Source organism: Pleurodeles waltl, chromosome 4_2 (assembly GCF_031143425.1).
Source record: "Pleurodeles waltl isolate 20211129_DDA chromosome 4_2, aPleWal1.hap1.20221129, whole genome shotgun sequence".
Lineage (NCBI taxonomy): Eukaryota > Metazoa > Chordata > Amphibia > Caudata > Salamandridae > Pleurodeles > Pleurodeles waltl.
The window spans coordinates 881,307,949-881,329,381 of record NC_090443.1 but is presented as its reverse complement, the minus strand read 5'-3'; positions in this window follow the sequence as shown (position 1 = coordinate 881,329,381).

The following is a 21,433-nucleotide window of genomic DNA, read 5'->3' as shown; positions in this document are numbered from 1 at the left end:
TAGGGAATGTAGAGGAGGGCACCTCCAGAGACGTGGAGACACCATAATCGTGCCTTAAGTAGGTCAAAAGTCCTTTCAATCACACGCCTCGTCCTGCCATGGATAGGGTAGGTTAGGATAGCCGGAGACACCAGTACGAATAAAGGCAGGACATGTTACAAACCAAGGACAGTCACAGTGAATAACGTGTTGACAGGTACTACAACAGAGACACACATCCATATTGATACCTACCAATGAGCCAAGCCCTCTCTCTCTGTAGACATGCCATCATGTGTGGGACATTGCTGTTCCTCATTATGTAGGCATCATGCACAGATCCTGGAAACTTGGCAGTCACTTGGGAGATGTACTGGTCTACCAAACACACCACCTCCACATTAATACAGTGAAAGTTGTTCCGGTTCCTATATACTTGTTCATTCGCAGAGGGAGGAACCAAAGCAATATGGGTGCCATCAATTGCGCCTATGATGTGAGGTCATAAAAGTCTGCCTTTACAGTGGCCAAATCCGCAGTATGGGGGAAGCTGATGTAGCTGTCCATGTGTTTTAGGAAAGCAAACAGTACATCCTTCAAAATGAAACTGAACATGGGCTGTGACATCTATGCAGCCAAGCCCACTGTGACCTGGCACTGTTGGGCAGCACAGCAGTCACAAGGGGTAAGTACTGACTGTGACCTGGCACTTGTCAGGACTTGAGTGGGATTGGGTGGGTTACTACTGGATTACTGTGATTGTGGGCAATGGTATACGCACAGCGACAATGAGTATCAGTGACCCAGCCAGGGTAAATATGATTGATGTATGACAGGACAATGCTGACACTGGATTGAAATGTCACATTTTCCAAGGTTGGGGCAGTTTTGTCAACCTAAGCAGTGTGTCTGACCAGCTCCAACCAACGGCATCTGTGTTTCAGCGGTGTAAACATCTGTGTTAGTCTCCTGCATGAACTGAGAATGTCTTGGTCTTGTACAGTTGCCTCCATGGACTGATTGTGGATCTGGCTTTACAGTACCAGCGCAAGAAGGGCCTCAATAGGACAGGAGTATTGACCTGATAGGTGACTAAGCAAACATATGTCATCTTCAGAGCGTAGGGATGTGTAGGGACACAACAATGGGATACTGCTAAATGATATTACAGAAGGGAAGTTTGTACAGCTATTGCTGCTATTGTAGATATAATTGTGTGGACATGGGCTCACAACCATGGGTTGGTTCTTGTTGTGGTAAGTGTCCTGGTAGGTCCCTGAAATACCAACATTGTGTATTCATGTAATTTTTAGATGTCCCTGCAAATCCCTCTGCTGCAATGGCAAGTTACTGCCTTCTTCATGTCTGTATCTGTACTTGTGTGCACATCTGATGTTAACTGTCCAATACAGCTTTCCATGGGAAATAGGCATTATCAGACTTGGATTGCGATTGCAATTGCAATGGCATCCCCGGCCATGAGATGTTAAGTGAGATTTGCACATGCTCATAATCTCTCTCCCTCCCTCTATTTCTCTCCCTTTGTGTGCATCAGCATCATCTGGTGAAAAAGAAGGGGAACAGGTGAGTGGGGAAGTGGAACCCAGGAGGCTGATTCCAGTGAGGCCAAGGGACCGAGTGAGACGGAGGATGAGGGAGTGCCACGGGGGGACCGGATCATCTACATCATCCTAGGAATCCTCCTCCAGTGAACACTCCCTGGTGGTGGTTGACCCATCTGGGACCACCCCAGCACCATCATTGCCCACCACCCCCTTACTAGTACTGCCCTCCCTGTAGCTTCCCACCCTGTTCCCCGTGCCCACTCACCCAGGAGGGTGGGCATCTCCTTTGCCGCAGGCACCTCTGCCCCAGCCCCAGTCAGCCACACTGCCCTCAGTGTGGAGAATATTGACCTCCTGAGGTCCATCTCTGTGGGTCAGACCACCATCATGGTTGCCATCCAGGGACTAGCAACTCAAGTGGAACAGAGTAATGCATTCCAGGAAGGCATTCACGGTCCCATGGCAGTCCTGCAGAGATCCTTTCAGGCTCTGGCCTCCTCCTTGACGGCGACCTGTGTTCCTTTATCTACCGTCCCCCCTCTACCAACCTCTTCCCAATTCCAATCCCCTCTCCCCACACCCATCCAGAGCACACCTTCACACATGTATCCATCCACTACAACAGACACGGTTCCACATGACAAACACAAGCACCACAGGACCCACCACTGGCATGCACACAGACAACACCCACATGCAGACACAACAACATCCACTGCCTGCACAGACACCCCTTGCCCCCTCCATCACAGACATTGCACCACTCACACCTGCTGGCACAACATCAACACTCCCTGATCCAGCCACCACTCCCATATTACCCACATTGACCACAATACCTGACGTGCAAACATCCACCAGAGTCACCATCACTACAACCACAGGCAAACCCACATGCAGGACGTCCACCATTACTGTAGCCACCACTCCAACACACAGTCACTCATCCATAATGGCAACTCCCAGCACGTCCTCCCTCCCTCCTCCCAAGACACCTAAACGCCCACACTCATCCACCCAACAGACACCCAGCACACACAAGCATTCCACTCACTCACCTGCACCCATGACACACACAAAGACACATCTGACAACCACTCCCACTCCCTCCACTCCCAAACACTTTTCCCATGACCACTCTTGTGTCCTTAAAAAACATTCCCTTTATGAGTTTACTCATCTCCCTTACCCTCTCCCACCCAGTCAGTCCCCAAAGCACCCAGTGTCCCTGTCCAGTTCCAGTCCTTCTACCTCCTCCTCCTCTAATGCCCCTCCTGGTGTTGCCCATGCTCCTCCCCCTGCCAAGAGTTCCACCCCCCTAAGTCACACAGCCCTATGCCTAACCTAAAGACCCTCCACCAAAACCCAAACCCAAGCCTAAGCCCTCCCACCCCAAGGACAAACATAAGGACCCCCTACCAAGCCTAAATCCCCGCGACCACCCCTGAAGTGCCTGCCTGCCCCTGTCGTGTAGGTTCTCATTATCCTAATGAGGCTACTGCATTTGGGCGGCAAAATCACCTGAAATGTGGGGTACTGAGTACAATTCCACACCATGTGACGCCTGTCGCAGTCGGCCTAATCCAGGTTTTCTGGCTAACTAGCAGCACCTCATCTCTGCCCAAGAACAGGGATGATTGTGGCAACCGGGCGCATGACAGAAAATACTCCTCAGGGGAATCGTGGTCGATCAGATCTCATCCCTTTCCCTCAGTTACATTAATCTCACACAGGCAAAGACAACAGAGGCAGAGTATAGGTCAATAAGAGTTTATTGGAGTAACTGCATCTTTGATGAAATGGCATGTATTGCAATAACTAGGAAGATAAACACACTGGAAGCAAAATTGTGACAAGAAGAGTGAAACACAAAAACATTCCCACCATACTGTCACTAAGAGTGATATATATCCTTCCTACCTAAGCTAAGTCGGATCACAGAGTGATACATCGTAATCCGTCCTTCAGGTTCCCCCCTGGGAAGAAATCATCCCCCATATCTAAGCAAGGAAGCCTGTTGTCTAAAGACACACCGTTCCCATGTAGGCCAGGGGTTTGGCAGTATAAGCAAGCAGCTGTAGCGAAGACGTTCAGCAATCAGCCTGCAGTCGTGGTCATCTGGCAGGAATCTCCCTCTAACGTGTATGGGACGTGTTTTTATAATAAAACAATTGATATTCTAAGAAAAGGTCCCCACGTAAGAATGTGTGTGTTCCTGTGAATGTTGGAGATACAGTGTACCACTTTTCCCAGCAAACCTATCTGACTACAGCTTCGAGAAAAGCACAGAGTGTAATGCTAAAAAAAAAAAAAAAAAGAACATGATGCTTTCCTAGGCAAAGGAACAAATATATAGAGAAAATAAAACAACACCACAAATGTGGCTATTGTTAGAAAAATAAAGCAGTGCTGAATAAAATGTAACTGGGCTGAAGTGCACAACGGCAGTCCTAGTTTGCTAAAACAGCATGTCTAAAATATGGCTGAAATAGTTATACAACACCCCCTTGATGTCCCAACCATGTGGAGGTGATTTTAAAGTCAGGCGTCAAGTTGGGGCACTGAAACGTGCCCTTTTTGTCATGGCATGCTGACACATGGACTGGCCAATGGCCTTTTGACTGTATATAGCTATTTATTTACACTTACAATTTTAATACACCAGGCCCAATCTGCTGTTGGTGTCGATGATGACTTACTTGTCCTGCCTTTCATTCAAAATGTCTGGTTTCTGCATGTGGGCTTTGGTTTGTGGCTGTGTGACAGTTGTGTGTGTTGGTAGTGCTGGCTGTTGTGCCTGGAATGCATGTGTGTGTGTGGCCTGTCATTGGCACAGCTGCTACTGATGTGTTTTGTGTGTGTGACATGATTATGTGGTTCCATCCATGTGTGCAGCTAAGTTCAGCACTCTACGTGGTGTGATGTGTTGTGGTGGCATTTTGTGCCATTGTGTGGTTGTTGTGTGTGTACCCCTGTGTGTGGTGATGCCTATGTCATCTGCGTTGTGTGTTGTGTGGGCATGGTGTGGCATTTGGTACGTTGTGTGGGTGTGTGCTGTTGTTGATTGGTTGTGTGTTGTCTTTGCGTGTTGTTGTCAGTATGTGTTGTCATGTGTAGGTCTGTTGTGCAATGTGTTGGCAAGCGTTTGTGCAGCTGTAGTTGTGATGTTGTGTGACTCAGTGGTGTTGTGTATGTGTGTTGACCAGTGGCAGTGATGTGTGTGTGCAGGGTGGTGTGTGTATGGCACATGTGTGTTGTGCATGGTGTGTGTATTGTTTGTGAGCGTGTGTGTGTTTTGTGTGTAAGTGTGTGTGTGTGTGTTGGTATGGGTGTGTGGTTGTGTGTGTGTGTGTCTGTCACTAGCTGTCCTTGATATGTGTGTTTTGTGTGCAGTTGTTCTGATAACTTACCCTCCAGTGTGTGTCAGGTGTGTGTACTTTGGTTTCTTCGTTGTCGCTTACGAAGATGCAGGGCAAGCAGGAGCATTGGGAAGACTTCAACTTCTGGTTCCATGGCAGCTCTGGAGATGTCTGTGATCCTGAATGTGAGTGTCTCCTTTTATATGGTTTGTATCCGCCAGGGTTTTTTGTGGTGGTGTGACTGCAGCAAAAATCCTGGCGGAGTGCAACCTCATAATATGCTTGGTGGGAATATGGTCCCGCCAGCCTGGAGGTGCCTACCGCCATCCAGCACAGTCCATCCGCACTGGTGGTACTGACGGTGGATTGGCTGTGTTCGGCTCAGTATACTGCCATGGTCATAATATGGCGGTCTTCTCTGCCGGCCCGGCGGTGGTGCGACCACCATCGCCACCATGGTGGTCCTCGCACTGCTAAACTCGTAATGAGGGCCACTGTTCTCCCTGCGATGAAGTGGCTGAAGTGCCACATTTGTGAAATCAGCATCACCCAGTACACAATTGAACAGGCCAAAGGAATAAAATCTTGATGGCTTACTTCCCCTTGCAGTAGCCGGTGTAATGAAAGTGAATTAAGTATTGTTACAATGGGCCAGATGTACCATCACGACCCATTGCGATTCGGTTATAGTGATTTTTAAGAAATTGTTATTACCGACTCGCAAAGGGCCATGTATCACATTTGCGTATCGGTAATAGCGATTTCTTAAAAATCGCAAATGCTATTACCGAATCGCAAATTGCGATACCGGCCCCATTCACAGCTATGGGCCTGTTGGCCCATAGCTGCGAATATTTTGCATTTCCAAAATTGCGATTTCTGAACAAGAAATCGCAATTTTGGAAATGCAAAAGGCCAGGGTGCTGGGAGCCTAAGGCCCCCTCTCCTGCACCCCAATTTTTTGTTTTTCAACATTTAAGGTACACACATGCCAAAAGGGCATGTGTGCTTTACATGTTGAAGTTAAAAATGCAGTTTAACTGCATTTTTTAATTTTGCACCAGGTTACCATCTGGTTGTAAAGCATGGTATTTTGCAAGTGCAAAATGCCATTTTTGGAAAAATTGCAATTTGCAATTTTTTCCAGAATAGCCTTGCGACCTGGAAATTGCGAATCGCAAATTGCAACTCGCAATTTCCAGGTCGCAACGCAAGAAATCGCTATTTTAGCGATTTCTTAGTTGTGGTCTGCGAATGCATTTCATGCATCGCAGACCACAGGTTTGCACTCGCAAACGGCCGATTTTACCGTTTGCGAGTGCAAAATAATTTCATACATCTGGCCCAATATGTGCTAATTCAGTTGTGCCCACTATACTCTTACAGCAGGAGATTTACTCACACAAAAACCTGTGTCAGAAAATTATTTGACTTCTGCAAAGGAGACTTTTTTTAAATTGCAACTCATGAAATAAGCAATTTGTGTGTGTAACTAGCTTTGCAAATCAGGCCCAGTGTGTCATTCATCATATCAGGAAGTAGGAGCTCAGCACTAGGCATTCATTAACATTTGGGAAGCTTGTAAACACTGGGTCAGATTTAAGGAAAGAGACACTGCACCCAGTGTAACGCCACTTTCCTTGCACCCCCTTTGTGCCCACCTACCGCCACCATGTGTGCGCCATATTTAAAATACAGTGCACCATGGTGCAGGGTAAGGGGCAATAGCGTCATTAACTTGATGCTATTGATGTACTGTGCAGGAGTAGCACCAAAATGTTGGCACTACTCCTGCAAAGTACAAAGGGGCCCATTATAAATAATAGTGTGCCCTCTTTTAATACCTTCTCTGAGCAGACATTAAAAGTGGCGAGAAATGGCGCAAGGAAATCTCTTAGCCATTTTCGTCATTTTTTGCCGTCCTAATGGGGGAACGCCGCTCCCTGCATACATTATGCCAGACGCAGGCATAATGTGGTGCAAGGATTCACAAAGTGGCGCAATGCATGCATTGCGCTATGTTGTAAATATGGCACGGGGAAAATGCCACTTGAGCACCGCCTTAGCATAAAACAAATGGCGCTATGGCAGTGTTAAGGTGACACTGAGGGCTCTTAAAACTACCCCTTTGTTCTTTGCAAATGTTGCAAAGTTTGGCAAGCCTATAAAACCTCACCTGCAGGTGAAAAGTCTTTTCCAGATTTCTGTAACACCTTAAATGCCTCCAATGTTCTCCTGAAGCTGTTCAGCCTGGCATATCCTCCATCATCTTGCTGCCACTTTAAAGACCCCCTCTCACACCTAAGGTCCTTCAACTGCCATAATGCTCAGGACAATTACAATCAGTAGTAGGAAAGGACTGGTAGTTTTTTTTGGCTACGCAATCAAGCCAGCCCCTCCAGAAAACATAGAGGCATATATACAAGAAAGTGGTGCATTGGTCCTGATGCGCCACTTTTCTTGCATCACCCCTCCCCTAATAACACCATGATTGCGCTGTATCTACAATACAGGGCACAATGGCGGTTGTCAGGACAATAGCATCAACATTTTTGAAGCTATAGTGGCACTTTGCTGCACTGGCGTAAATATTTTTGACGCTAGTGCAGCAAAACACAGGGAGGAACGTTGATTAAAATTGGTGCATCATTTTAATGCCTGGTCTGAGCATGCTCTGAAATGACAGAAAAAATGTCACAGTGAAATTTTGTAATTTTCACTGCACCATTTTTTCAGGCCTCCCTGCATCGGAACACCCCCTTCCATACATTATGCCTGACACAGGCACAAAGGGTTACAAAGTGGCGTAATGGAAGCATTACCCTGCTTTCTAAATACAGCATGGGGGAAAAGCCACCTTAGTGCCTCCTTAGTGTAAAAAGTATGACACTATGGCAGCACAACGTGGCGCTAGTGGTCTGTTAATAAGCCCCATGGATTCTCCGCACCTATCCTTTACAACTCTTCAGCTTTTTTTCCCTTGGAGGTGGAGCCCTCAGGCCATCGGATCCATGCAGCACCCTGGCCTCCACTCATTTTACCCTGATGCTTCAGGCAAGATTCTGCAGGCCGACTTACTATAAACCAAGGCCCTGCCACCTTAATGATTTTACAGGATATATGTGATGACTGAACATCAAAGAGACAGATCACAAAAAGTGGTAGCAAATTATGCGCTGACCTGTCTCTGATTTTACAATGTTGCATATGTATTAATAGGTCAATATCCAGTTGCTGAATGACCTTCCTGATGAATATTTTAATACGTGACTAAAAGACATTTTGCAAAAGCAGGACATTCAAGTTTGTAGATCACTTTTGCAATTGCAAAAAGTACTTGGTACATCAAGCCCATCATTCCTTCTACTCTGTCGTAAGAAATGTCATGAGTTTCCTGTCATTTAAAAAAATTAATTGAAAATATTTTCACAAAGACTTATCAGAAGAGAATGACACATCACCTTAGCTTGCCACCTTTGCTGCAAATTTGGCAAACTAATCTACCTCAGCCTTGTCCTAAGAAGATGGGTAAGAGTACCATATTTCAATTAAAATTACTCTGAAATCTCAAGCACCTCTTACGGACCTCTCTTATCAACATCACGCCAAAGTCCTGTCAATGTGGCATTCTACCTAGGTACTTGAATGGTCTCTGATGCAAAAAGATTTGATTGCATCACACCTTTTCCCTCTCTAAGAAGGATTCCACTTGAATTATGTTCCACCAGGAAAAATGTGTGTATCACATACAAGGCAGTCCATCTGAACACTTAGAACTTCTAACTCAGATACTTCAGGTCTCCACCAGAAACAGTCACATGCATATCCACACTGAAATGTTCCTTATCTGTAAGTGTACACAAGGGGCCCAATTTACAAAGGTAAACTTAGATGTTTGGTTTAAACTTAGACCAAAAGTCTACATTTATGACTTTGGGAATTCACAAAGGGCATTTATGAGTACTATCTTTAGGTCCGCACTCGGGCCTTGTACCTATGATTTTGCATCTGAAATAAGTTACCTTGTTTCAGATGTGTAAGAGGTGTAAATAATTCTAAGAATAGGTATGCCACATTTTTGTGTACACCCCATTATATTTTTAAATTAATGCAGTTTTTGGTGTTTGTTTAACTTGCTCCTGTTCTGGGGGTGAGTGGCTTAATGCCGATCGAAGACGGATGCGCTTTGAGGTAGCTCTGCAGCAGCTTGGAGGGACAGGATGACCCAACAAGAGCTATACTCATGGATATCAAAGCAAGACCATGTTGCAGCATGGGAGATACTGCTGAAAATTGTACCCACATTTACCACACATTTTGGCTACTGGGAAGGGGGTTTTCTTCGTCATAATTCGAAGAAGTGCAGAGGCCACCATTTTGGAAGTACTCTGATGTATTTATCGACTGTTACATGATGCACCTCTGTTTCATATCTAGTACATTTATTTGATAGTACGAGGTACAAAGGACGGTTTTACCCTATGAAATATATTATTTCTGCCATGCTGGCAGCTGATTTTGTCAAAATCGTATTTTTCACATTCTTTGTGAGTGTTTTGCTACAGATATATGGATCACATTCCTGGAGCTAATTCCATTCCTAACTTTCCGCCAAGGCAATAATATTTCAGTATTTCCCTCCATGTGGTGTTGGGCTATAGGGTTTCTGCATAACCCAAACACTCTGGGGATGATATTTTACTCAACGTCCACTTCTGCTTTTTGGCTTTTTGCTGGTCCTTTTTATATGATGAACTAAAGGTTCCAGGCTAAAGAGCAACACTCATGCTCCATCACAAGCACTCCTCTGCCTCTCACAATATAATCATTTGGATCCCTTGGCAGACACTGTAACAAAACAAGAAGATACTGCTGCTCTGTCTTCTTCATTAAGTGTTCCTGCTAACGCCTCAAGAGGCTCCAAATTTGGTGGCAAAAGTGGGACATCCTCTATCACACCTACACACAAGAGAGCTAAAAAAGATTCACCTTTCCTGACTAAAACTCCCACTTCAGTCACAATAGAGCTAATACTGGATCAAATAAGAGCACTCAAACCATTTATGGAGGAAACAAATCATCATCTTCAAAGTCTTGATGACAAATGGTGGCGGGTGACTAACAGAGTCATTGATGTAAAATGTAGAGTTGGTGAATTGTAAGATGTTACTCAAGGGTTCAAAGAACTTCAAGCTGAAGTTGTTCAACTTAAAAAGTATGCCAAAGACCTTGAAAATCACAACCACAGAAATAACCTGCATATTTATTGAGTGGTAGAGAGTTTCAAAGACTCGGACCCCATTGTGTTTTTTCAATCCTTTCTTCTGAAAAGTTTGTATATACCTACTCCTCCTTCTGTAAACAATCAGCAAGCTCACTGTCTGGGTCAAAGCACTCATACTTCCCCACAGAAACCAAGAGGAGTTACACTTTATTTTCTGGAGTATACAGATTTATTTAAAGAGTGGTTAAGGCTAAACTCTGAGTTATGTGGCCAGGCAACAGCTTGTTTTTTTTCTTCTCAGGATCTGGCAAAACCAACTGCTAATTGATAGAAAAGATTTCTGGCAATGAGGCCTACACTGAGGGCTCTAAATTCTCACTTTGGTTTGTTTCATTCATGTCTATTCAAAGTGACATACAAAAACAAAACTACCACTTATGAGGATCCAGATGTATTACAGAAATGTTTAGATAATTGTAGAGAGGACCAGATGGATACTTCGAGATTTTCTGCATATTGATTCCCTCACTCTCAAATGCTGTTATGAATATGTTGTTTCCTTTATAGTGCTTTCCATTAATAATTTTCTATTCTACTGAAGATGAATTTAAAATTTGTGCTCAATAATTAATTGATTTTCTTTTCTCCTCTAAGATAACTTGCTTCATTTATTAACCTCAACCACTTCCTTTTCATTCGTCTGGTTTCCCCTCAATGCCTGCCCTGGTCACTGATCATGTAGACCTCTTTCTCTTGTTCCAACATCATCATTTACGTGCCTGTTCATAGGTATGTTTTACTAGTTTTTCTGTGTTTTTTGTCTTTTTGCAATTTTATTCTCTTTATTATCAGTTTATATTCTGTCATGAAACTCCTAATGTTTTTTTCTCCCTTTTACTTCTCTTCTACTATTTTCTCTTGCTACCTCTGTACCTTTATTAGAAATCAATAGTGATCTTTTCATTGCTGGTCAAATAAAGTACAGTTTTTGCTTATTATTCTAGTGGAATAGCTATGTTATTAATCAAAGTTATATTTACACTGTATAGTCTTCACGTATAACTTCTTGGAATGTTATGGTGTTTGATTCACAAATTAAAGATCAAAGTGTTTTATTACATTTGACTTTATTGAGAGCTGATGTACCACTGGTACAGGAAACTCATTTGTTACAAGATGAAGTTAATAAACTTTCTCAAGCGAGGTTGGGACAAGCGTCCTCATGTCCTGTCTTGGGTAAGACAAATGGAGTGGTTATTCTCTGTAAAAAATCCCTCAATGTTCAATTATTATAGTGTGATGTGGATGAGAGGTGGCTTATTGTCAAAGTGACTATTAATAAAATCACTTTCTCTATCTTTAGTATCTATGCACCTGCACAGCAAGACAAATGCCTTTGGCCTGATATTTCAAGTCAATAAATGTTTCTCTTAGATGATTACTTTATTTTAGGTAGGGTTTGTAATTTGGTTTACTGACCGCCATGTCTTTTTTTTCTTCTAGTATTCACAAACAAACCCTCTCCATGATAGATCAACAGTCTTTGGTGGATGCTTGGAGATTATGGCATCCGACATTGAGGGAATATACTTTCTTTTCTCCTGTCCACTCTTCTTAATCTAGAATACATCATATATTTCTTTTCAAATCTTTGTCTTCACATCTCTTGAGCTCAGAGATTGGTTAATCTTAATCTCGGATCATGTACCAGTTTTTGTAGATCTAGAATTACTGCCCATTTCTCAATGTAATAGACAGTGGCGTTTTCATTGCCTCCTATTAGATATCCAATTTTCACAAGGTTGGGGACCTTTTTACAGAAATTCTTTTAAAGCATTGGTAAGGGACTTTATCATTTCGTATGTAGCCAAAAAACAGAAATACTGATTATTATCAAAAACTTGGAACATGCCTAATCCTCTACTAAATCCAAAACTTGCCTTGATGCATAAATTATATCTTAATTCCAATTTAATAAGCATTCTTACTTACTTAGATCTAGTACAAACTATTATAGTGGGCAAAACAAGGCAGATAAACTCTTAGCCAATGAATGATATTAAGATAGAAAACAATGATTTAAAGACTCTGAAATCTTGGAAGAATTCAAAAATTATTTATGTGAACTCTACATCCCTGAATCAGCCCCTTCATCAACCTAATTTTCCCAATATTTACTTTCTACTCCCTAAGAATGTGATATGCCCATTGATTTGTCCCCACTCCACTAGAAGAGGACATGAGCATGACTGAAATTGTGAAAGCCATGAACTTGATTAAAAAGGAAAGGTTCCAGATTTTCAATAGAATTTTATCTTTATTACTCAAAACTACTTCTCCCGAAAATATTCAAATTATACGTTTTCTTTATCTGGAATAAATCTTCAAAGGGATCATTTCAGTGTGCAGTGATCAGTTTAATTCCAATAGAGGGAAAACACCATATGCTATGCTAAAAGTATTGACCAATATCTCTAGACAATTTAGATTATAAAAACAATTGCAAAACGTATTGCTCTTCAACTTGAACCATTGTTGCTGAAACTAATTGGACATGAACAAACAGATTTTGTTAAAGGTAGACATCTATCAAATAACACCAGTATTTATTTCAATACATTAAGTAAATCTAATAATATAAACATGCTTTAGCTGCAATATCACTCAATGCTGGTAAAGCATTAGGATGAGCTGGTCTTTTATCTTTCACCTGCTTAAATGGTTTGGGTTTGGTCCCTATTTTCTTAATTACATTTCCCTTATATATATATATTTCCTACAGCATCTATGTATGTAAATGGTTTCTTATCTTCCTTCTTCTCATTACACAGAGGAGTTAGGCAAGGTTGTCCTCTTTCTCCTCATTAGAACCGTTTTTGCTTAAAATGCAACAAAATAAAAGTGTTAGGGGATTTAAATTGTAATTTAGTTAGAAACAACTTAAATTGGTGGCACGGGCTGATGATATCCCGGTGTTCTTATCTCATCCGACCTCCTTTCTTCTTACTAAGGCAATTGAGCTTTCAACTGTTTCTGGTTATATACTTAACTCAGATAAGTGTGACATTTTCCCTCCTAATACATTTTGTTTTAAATAGGAATTTGCTTGCATCAATTTTGCGTGGTCTCCCTAGGAAAATTCATATTTTGGGACTATGGTTTACTAATATTTTTAAAGACAGAGTTTATGTTAATCTTACTTCTGGTGTTACAAAGTTTTTATCTTTAACATCTAGATAGAACCCATTATTTTTACCTTGGTGGGCTACAATGGGTTCTATTAAAATGATACTCATTCCCATTGTTCTCTTTACTTTAACTAATATTCCAATACTGATCAATTTTATCTCAATTTTTGTGGCAAAATAAGAGGTTTTGAATGTCACATACTAGATTACAGTGTTGTGAAGAATTGGGTGGGGTTAATTTTCCCAATTTTGTTTCTTATCATATTACTTTCCTTTTGAGTCATTCAAAACATCTGAATATTGGTGCCATTTTCAATACTCCTCCTTCATGGACTGATATTGATTTGCTTTTCCTCCATCCCTTATTCGTTAAAGACTGTTTACATTTACTCAACAACTTTCAGCCTTCCTATTCTTATACACTTGCATAAAATGTTATGCCCTGTTTTCATTGTCCATTCCACCGATTTGGAGTCTTTTTAAAATTCCTCATTGTGGTATCATAAATTAATTAAACTTAGCGGCAGAACCATTTTTTAGAAAGCCTAGAAAGAAAAAGGCATTTTATGGGTTAAACAAATATTGCAGATGATACCTGTCTTCCTTTTCAACAGGCACAAATACACTTTCAATTACCTAATTTCTTGTCTCAAAAACATGCATTAGTTCAAGACACTATCTCACACACATTGTAGAACCTTTCCTCCACACCCAGGTTGGATATCCCAGATTTGGCCATTCTATATCTCATAGTTTAATACACGTACTCCATCAAGAGAAAAGACACACATTGAATGAAGTGGGAAAGTGAATTTGATGTTGTTTGGTCAACTTATTTATGAAATATAATCTGGCTCAAAATCCATAAATCTGCTACAATTGCACATGTAATTCAAACATTATTTCCATATATTAGACTCTTGATCACTCCTTGTTCCTTAAATAAGTTAAATCTCTCCATTGCGTCTGACTGCTGGTCATGTAATGCTCCTTTAGGTAACTTACATCACACACTTTTCTCATGTCCTATTACACATCAGTTCTGGCTAAGAGTGTGGCAGCAAACCAATGACATTTTCACACAAATGTTCCTTTTTCATACTCAACTATCTTTTTGTGTAGTTAATTAGAAGACTGGAAATTTACTATATGCCCTGTTGATAATACTGATTTATTATTGGCTGTTGCCTTTCAACAAATAGCTAAAAAATGGGAGAACACGGTGGCTATTTCTTCTTAGGCATAGTGGTATGGTATCTGCTATAATTATCATCTAGCTGGAGCTTATGTTCTGCCATTGACTTTAGCTAGACCAAGAGACTCTCTCTGGTTACCAGTTACAGTAGATATAGATTCTTCTCCTCGGTCATCTATTAATCATCATCCATCAATTGAAGAGGTTATGAAACCCCCCTGAATGCTACTGTTTTGTGAGTTTTAGTCTTGATATTAAAAAAATGTGTAATGCATTTTGTTATTTCGTACATGCCAATTATTATTATATATAGTCGTCAGGATTTATCCTGTTTCAACTGTGTTGCATTACTTGTTATTATTGCCTAGCATCCTTTTCATTCTTTATCTTTCTCTCTTTCTTTCTCTTCCCCTTTTTAGGTTGAGCATAGCAGTGCGCAAGCGCTGCTTTTCCGACATGTTGTTACGTATCTGGGCTTTTAACAATGCCCACTGCATGCCCACCCCTATCACTCGTTCATGAGGTGGCCTTTCAAAAATCCTTTGTTGTCATCGGTAAATGCTTTACTTCTTGGGGGGGATGGTTTGTTACTGCCTTGGCCATCAACCCTGTTACATGGATAATTACACTTTTGCCGATAACTTTGACTGGGAGCAAACTTCTTTTTCCTTTTGTGTCTTTCCTTCGCACTCACGCTCACAGTGGCTGTGGAGCTTTGAATCGGCTCGCTTATGTCAACTGTTTTACTTTTTATTTTCAGTTTGTGTGGCAGGAAAAGTCCAGTTAGAAATGTACAATGTTAATAGCTCTAACTCAAGGAAACGCAAGACCCCTTGCATTGCAAATGCTTGGTGTTTACTTCTATTGCATGACTGCTTTCATTGAGCATGCACAGACATTAACCCACTAGACCCCTCCAGACCACAAATTACGCTGTAGCAGAATCAAAGCTAAGGTTCAGTGGAAGAGCGAGTTTGTTGATGGTTACTCATTCAGTCTGGAATGTCATTCCTTTCAGTCTGACTGAAAGACAAAACCTTCTGTGGTGGGAACAGAAAGGTGAAGCATTTTGTGGCACTCAAGTTTTTCTTTTTGCTTTTTGACATGTTTTAGGAAACCAAAATGTCACGGTGTTGTAACATAGTTCTCAGTGTATTGGGTGGCACATTTTAGCTGTCAATCGGGCGTCTCACTGAGGGGGTTCGATTTACAAATGCAGAGATCCCTTTACAAAATGTTGTACCATAAGACGAATAAATGCACGTGTAGGAGTGAACGTCCGCTTCAGAAGTGATAAGTGAAGTTCTAGAGCCAAGTATAATGTGGTTTCAGCATTGTCTACTAGAAAGGGGATTTCTCTGCCATATCCAGTCTTTCTCAGCAGAAACCATGCTGTCCTTTTTTGGTTTCAAAGACTTCTTTTGTTGGCTGTGCATGCAAGAGCTAATATTTTATTTGTTCCATTTTCCACCTGTGCCTGGCTTGAATGCGTCACGTTTCAAGTCCAGCTCCTGGCACAGATACTATTCAGTCGCCACCGGAATAAAGGTGCCCAGCTCAGTGTTTTTAATTAGACCCACAATTGCTTCAGTGAAAAGATTGCTACTTCCTGCAAGACCTTTGTGAGTGGCTCAGGTTGTGTCTGCATCACTAGGCAATCACTATTTCTTTTTACGTTACGAGCCTAAGACTGTATGAGACTCCTTTTAGTTGCCCACCAGTAGTTCAAGTTCTCAACTTTAATAATACAGGGATATGATAAACAGGTTTAATTCGGGCACCTACTCATCTTTAGTTGAGCAGGCAAGTGATTTGACCTGTTGTAAGTCTTATGGGCTTTTAATACCGCTCACCTCACGCCCAGCACTTTTACTCGTTGCCTTTCAGAAGTCCTTTGCAATCATTTGTAAATGCTTTACGTTTGTCCCTCCTTTGCGAAGGTTTTGTTACTGCCTTGCAGACTAACCGTGTTACATGGGTAATTGCACTAAAGTGAATATGTTTTCACTGTGCTAACTTCTTTTTCCTTTTGTATGTCTCCACGCTCATGCTTATGGCTGCCACAGTGCTTTGAATGGGCTGGCTTATGTCAGCTGTTTTACTTTTCATTTTCAATTTATTTGGCAAGAAAAGTCCAGTTAGGAATTTACAATGCCAAAAGCCCTAACTCGAGCAAATGCAAGACCCACTGCATTGCAAATGCTTGTTCTCTCATATGATGCTCATGTTATTGTCCTCTTTATTTCAATATCAAATTGTAGAGCTGTTTCACTGTGATGTCTTATTATGGATTGATACGTAATTTTATTCAACTCTCTTTCTAAACTCAAAAATTACCTTGCCTACTGCTCTTCCCCTTCCAAATCAGTGTCCATCTGAAAATCCATCTCTCCTCTTTTTTCCACGGTGCATCAAGTGAATAATGTAAATCTGTTAGCAAACTATAACATTATTAGAAAATATGTGCGGGAGCACAGAGTGTCCTGAAATATATAAAACCTCTACAGCTCTTAGGGCACTACATTGGGGACCTGTGAAATGAGGGGAGAAATCAAGACTGCATCTATCTATAAATAATTATATAATTTTCAGTGACATTTAAATCTCAGGAGACAATAATGAGAGTTTTGATTGTATTTCGAAGTTTTTATTAATCATTAGTTCTCAGATCCTTTTTTTCATTGATCAAATATGAATTATAGAACTTAGCTTGAAGCGTGTCCCATAAATCTATACCAAAACTATATTTCTAAATCAAGACAATACATTGAAATTGAGTAACTCATAAAGAGTTTTCTCGTAAAGAGAGCAATCAAAGTTCAATAGCAGAGAACCATCTGAGTATGAAGAATGTAAAACATAAAATAGCAAAAAGGAACAAACTTCTGAGAGTCTGTCTAGCCTCTAAGGCTGATCAGTAACAAAATGAAAAGAATGTGCCAGCTAAGGCAACTAGAAAGAATATCTCTGCAGCAAGCCTACCATGTATATAATTGTGGCATGTGCACCTGTTCTTTCCCTGGATCCTTTTTATGCATTGCACAATGATACAAAAGTTTAATAATGCTTGGGAAACGATGTGCAAACATAAAATAGTAATGCAAGAACATCATGAGACAGGAACAGTTTCCATCGAGATGGCAAGTTCTAACAAAGAGTGTTCTAAATACACAACACATTTGTAGAAATTTCAATTACATTGAAACATTGCACAAGTATCCAAGCCACCTGGTTTTCAGAAAGAAATAACATTTATGTAAGTTTTAGGTATGCTTACATAAAGTCACCTCCATTCTCACACATCTTCTCACTAGAAGCCTATTCACACAGAAGCAAGTTTTAAGATTAGTTTACCAAGTTTTGAGATTCCACTGAAGGTTAAGCAGTTAATAATGAATAGGAAAACATAACTTTCTTTGTTAGCAAAGAAAGTTTGTGTCATGAAAGGTCATGCAATTCTCACAAAAGAAACTTCTGCTGAGGTAAATCAATTTGGAATTTGTTGACATTAGCAAGTCAAGCAAATCAAGTGTGGGTCATGCAGAGTTCAGAAAGGAAAATGCATGTTTAAAAATGCAACATTTCATTAGGTGTTCAATGAGCTCATACAGTTTATTGTTTAAATGGATTTTATTTTTATTAAAATCTCTAGCACCTGCATTGTGAGGAAGCTTCCATTGTGTAACCAAAGTCTCATTTTCAAGGGCTTCCACTGGAAGTTCTGCTGTAGACGTATTGTTGGAAAGTGGGTTATTGGTAGTGGTAAGTATGAACTTACCACTGCAATAAGGCCACTAAACAAATATAGGCTCAGTAAAGGTCTCAGTAAATTAGCCCCTTGCTCAACCCTTGGTAGCTGTAACCAATCAGACAAACCTAACAAAGGAGACAAGAGTGTAAAACATTGAAAAGCACCAATACAGTACATAAGTGAGACACAACAGACAATACAAATCCCACACCAATTTATACAAATAGGCTATATTTTTATAAGTAAATACACACCAAAACAACTGAAATCCAATGTAGGGAACTAGGGATATGACTTTTTAAAGAATAAACACGTTCTAGTGGTTAGAAAAACAAAATGTCACCCTTACCAACATTTTCCAAACTTCTCCAAACTTCAGGAGGTTTTTCATGATATCCTCCTTATAGGTACAAAGGGTCCAAAACACAAATCCAACATTCTGGAATCTCCTGGACGGTCCTTGGAACCGTAGATATGAGGGTTTTTTAAAGAATAAACACTTCCTAGTGGTTAGAAACACAAAGCGCCAACTTTATAAAAATTCTCCAAACATCTCCAAACTCCAGGAGGTGTTTCCTGAAGTCGTCACTGCAGGTACAAACTGTCCACAATACAAATCCAAGGGTCCGGGGTTTCCTGGATGGTCCTTGGAAAGTTGGACCACAGTTCCCACAATATACTTAGCCAATCCTTAAAAGTCCACTCGATGCACTCCAGGCTGAGGACTCTTGCTGGGGATGATGCAGGTGAAGCTCTGTTAACCTGTAGCTGCTGGGACTCCTCTCCTGAGTCCTTCTGGAAGCAAGGCACCGTCTCCAGGGCTGTAGTACCAGTTTGTGCAGCAGTTGCAATTCACTCCTAAGTGCAGGTCAAGGGTGCAGGTCCAGATTCCAGCAGAGCAGTCCTTCTTCCTCTTGTAGTTTCAGGCAGCAGATCTGAGAGGCTCTGCACCTCTCGCATATTTATTCCCAGCTCCTGGGCATCAAGAAGGGGGGCACCAGACCAATAGAATGCAGAGTGACACCCAGATGCATGACCAAGTCCTCCAAAGTGTGGCATATTCCTGTCCCAGAAAGCACCAGTCTTCCAAAATCCATGATGGGTGAAATTTCAGCAGAGCGGTAAAAGCTGACTAAACCAGCCCCTGGTGTGGCTCATTTCCATAGCTCTCCTCCTCCTAACATCTGAAAATTCCTTCCATAAGCCTGGTATGTGGCTGAGGGGTCCAGAAGGTTAGATGATCTGGCATTCCCTCCTGTCCTGGTATCCTTTGAGGCTGTATGTTTAATTACCTCTCCCCCTGCTCTGGTATTCCCGTGTAGCCACATAGCTGCCCTGCACTTAATGAAGCAGCTCTGCTAATCCTGTTAGCACTGGCCAATCAGAGGGGACCTTCAGAAGGCTGGATTTTGGCTTACAGAAAGAAAAGCCTTATAACTTATTTTCTGTACACATTGTGATAAATATATCCAAACAAATCTTTTAAGTCCTTTTATGACTTTTCTGCACTTTTCCTTACTTTGATTACAATAAAATACAATATTGCAATGATAGCCTATGAAACCTAGTATCCACAATGGGGAAAAATGAAATGATCAGTTTTTCCCTCTCTGGGGTTTATCAAACATCTTTCATAAGGCCCCTGAATATAGTTACATGATCTCCCACCCCGGGACACCTAGTGGAGACACTGGGGGTACCTAATATGTAACACTAATGTAGTTCATCACATTTAAAAAGCCCATAGCACCAAATTCAAATTGGGACACCATTTCCATTTAAATGCAGTCTGCAGAGTCAGGCTGCATTTAAAAATTACAGAATACCTCCAGCAGTGCCCACATGCAAAGGGCAGCAATTCTGCTGGGTCCCTACTTCCATGTCCTATTATGTACTAGTGTCTTATAGGTAGCTGGCACCCTCTTGCCATATTATTTACTAGGGACTTATAGGGGCAGTCATGTGAATGGTTTAACTTTTAAAAACAGGCAGCAATGCAGGCCTGCATTTAAAAGGACAGAAAGCACACAGTAGTGCACACATGCAAGTGCAGAAATTCTACTGGGCATCTAGTTTCCATGCCCCATTATATACTAGGGGCTTATAGGCAGATTGTATCCCTCTGCCCTATTATATATATTAGGGAATTATAGGGTCTGTCAGGCAAATTGGAAGGGTACCCTATTACCTGGTGTTCTCTCCTACATGCATGTGTTTTAACATAGCACTGGCTAACAGGGCCCAGAGCACAGTCAGAGTCAGTTACCATCAGCACCACTAAGCAACAAAAAAATGAGGGTGAACAGGGCATAAATATGACTTTGCAACACATTGGTGCTAATTCTATGAGCCGTTGTTTAAGAAATGTTTAATTTGTGTTGTACATCTCTTGAGTGCAGTTGCTGAGGAAGCAAGCAGATGTTTTCTCTTATCTTGAGAAATGGGTTAGTGCTAAATAATTGCATGGTTGTGACTATTAAGTTATCGTTTTTGATTTGCCATTTGTGAACACAACCATGATCTTACCTTGCTGAACTTGCAGTATTTATTAATAGCTTGTGTACCTCGTTTATAAAACCTTTGGGACTCTGCTGTTTCTGGGATTCTTTTCTCATTTTCTTCATGGATGATGTGCTGTCAGTGTTCTTTATGAGTTTAATACTTACAGTTTTTGCTTAGATTTTGCTTAGCTGGGCACTACATTGTTGTATGAGTTTTCATTTATTTTCATTTTCACATTCGGGCCTCTATGGCAATTCATAAATTTTTCTCTGTACCTCATTTCTGACTGTTCTGTTATATATCATTTTGCTCTATTTTTGATTTAGAATACTTGGCCTGATTTAAAACTTGGCGGATGGAATACTCTGTCACAAATTCTGTCCGCTGTAGGATATAATGGATCGTAATACAGTGGACAGATTATCCTTCATGTTTGTGATGGACTATTCCCCTCCACCAAGTTCTAAATTAGGCCCTAAGTTGTTAATGATTCCTAAGTTTTATTCTGTTTAACTCTGCTAAATTGTGTTTTTCTGATGAGCAGTGCAATCTCTAACTGCAAGATCAACCGGATACTCTGTAGCTGAATTATTTTGGTAAAACCATTGGTGTGATCAAATATTGGGGTTCGGCTCCCACAGTTTACATCAGGCATGGTGGGGGTGTATGA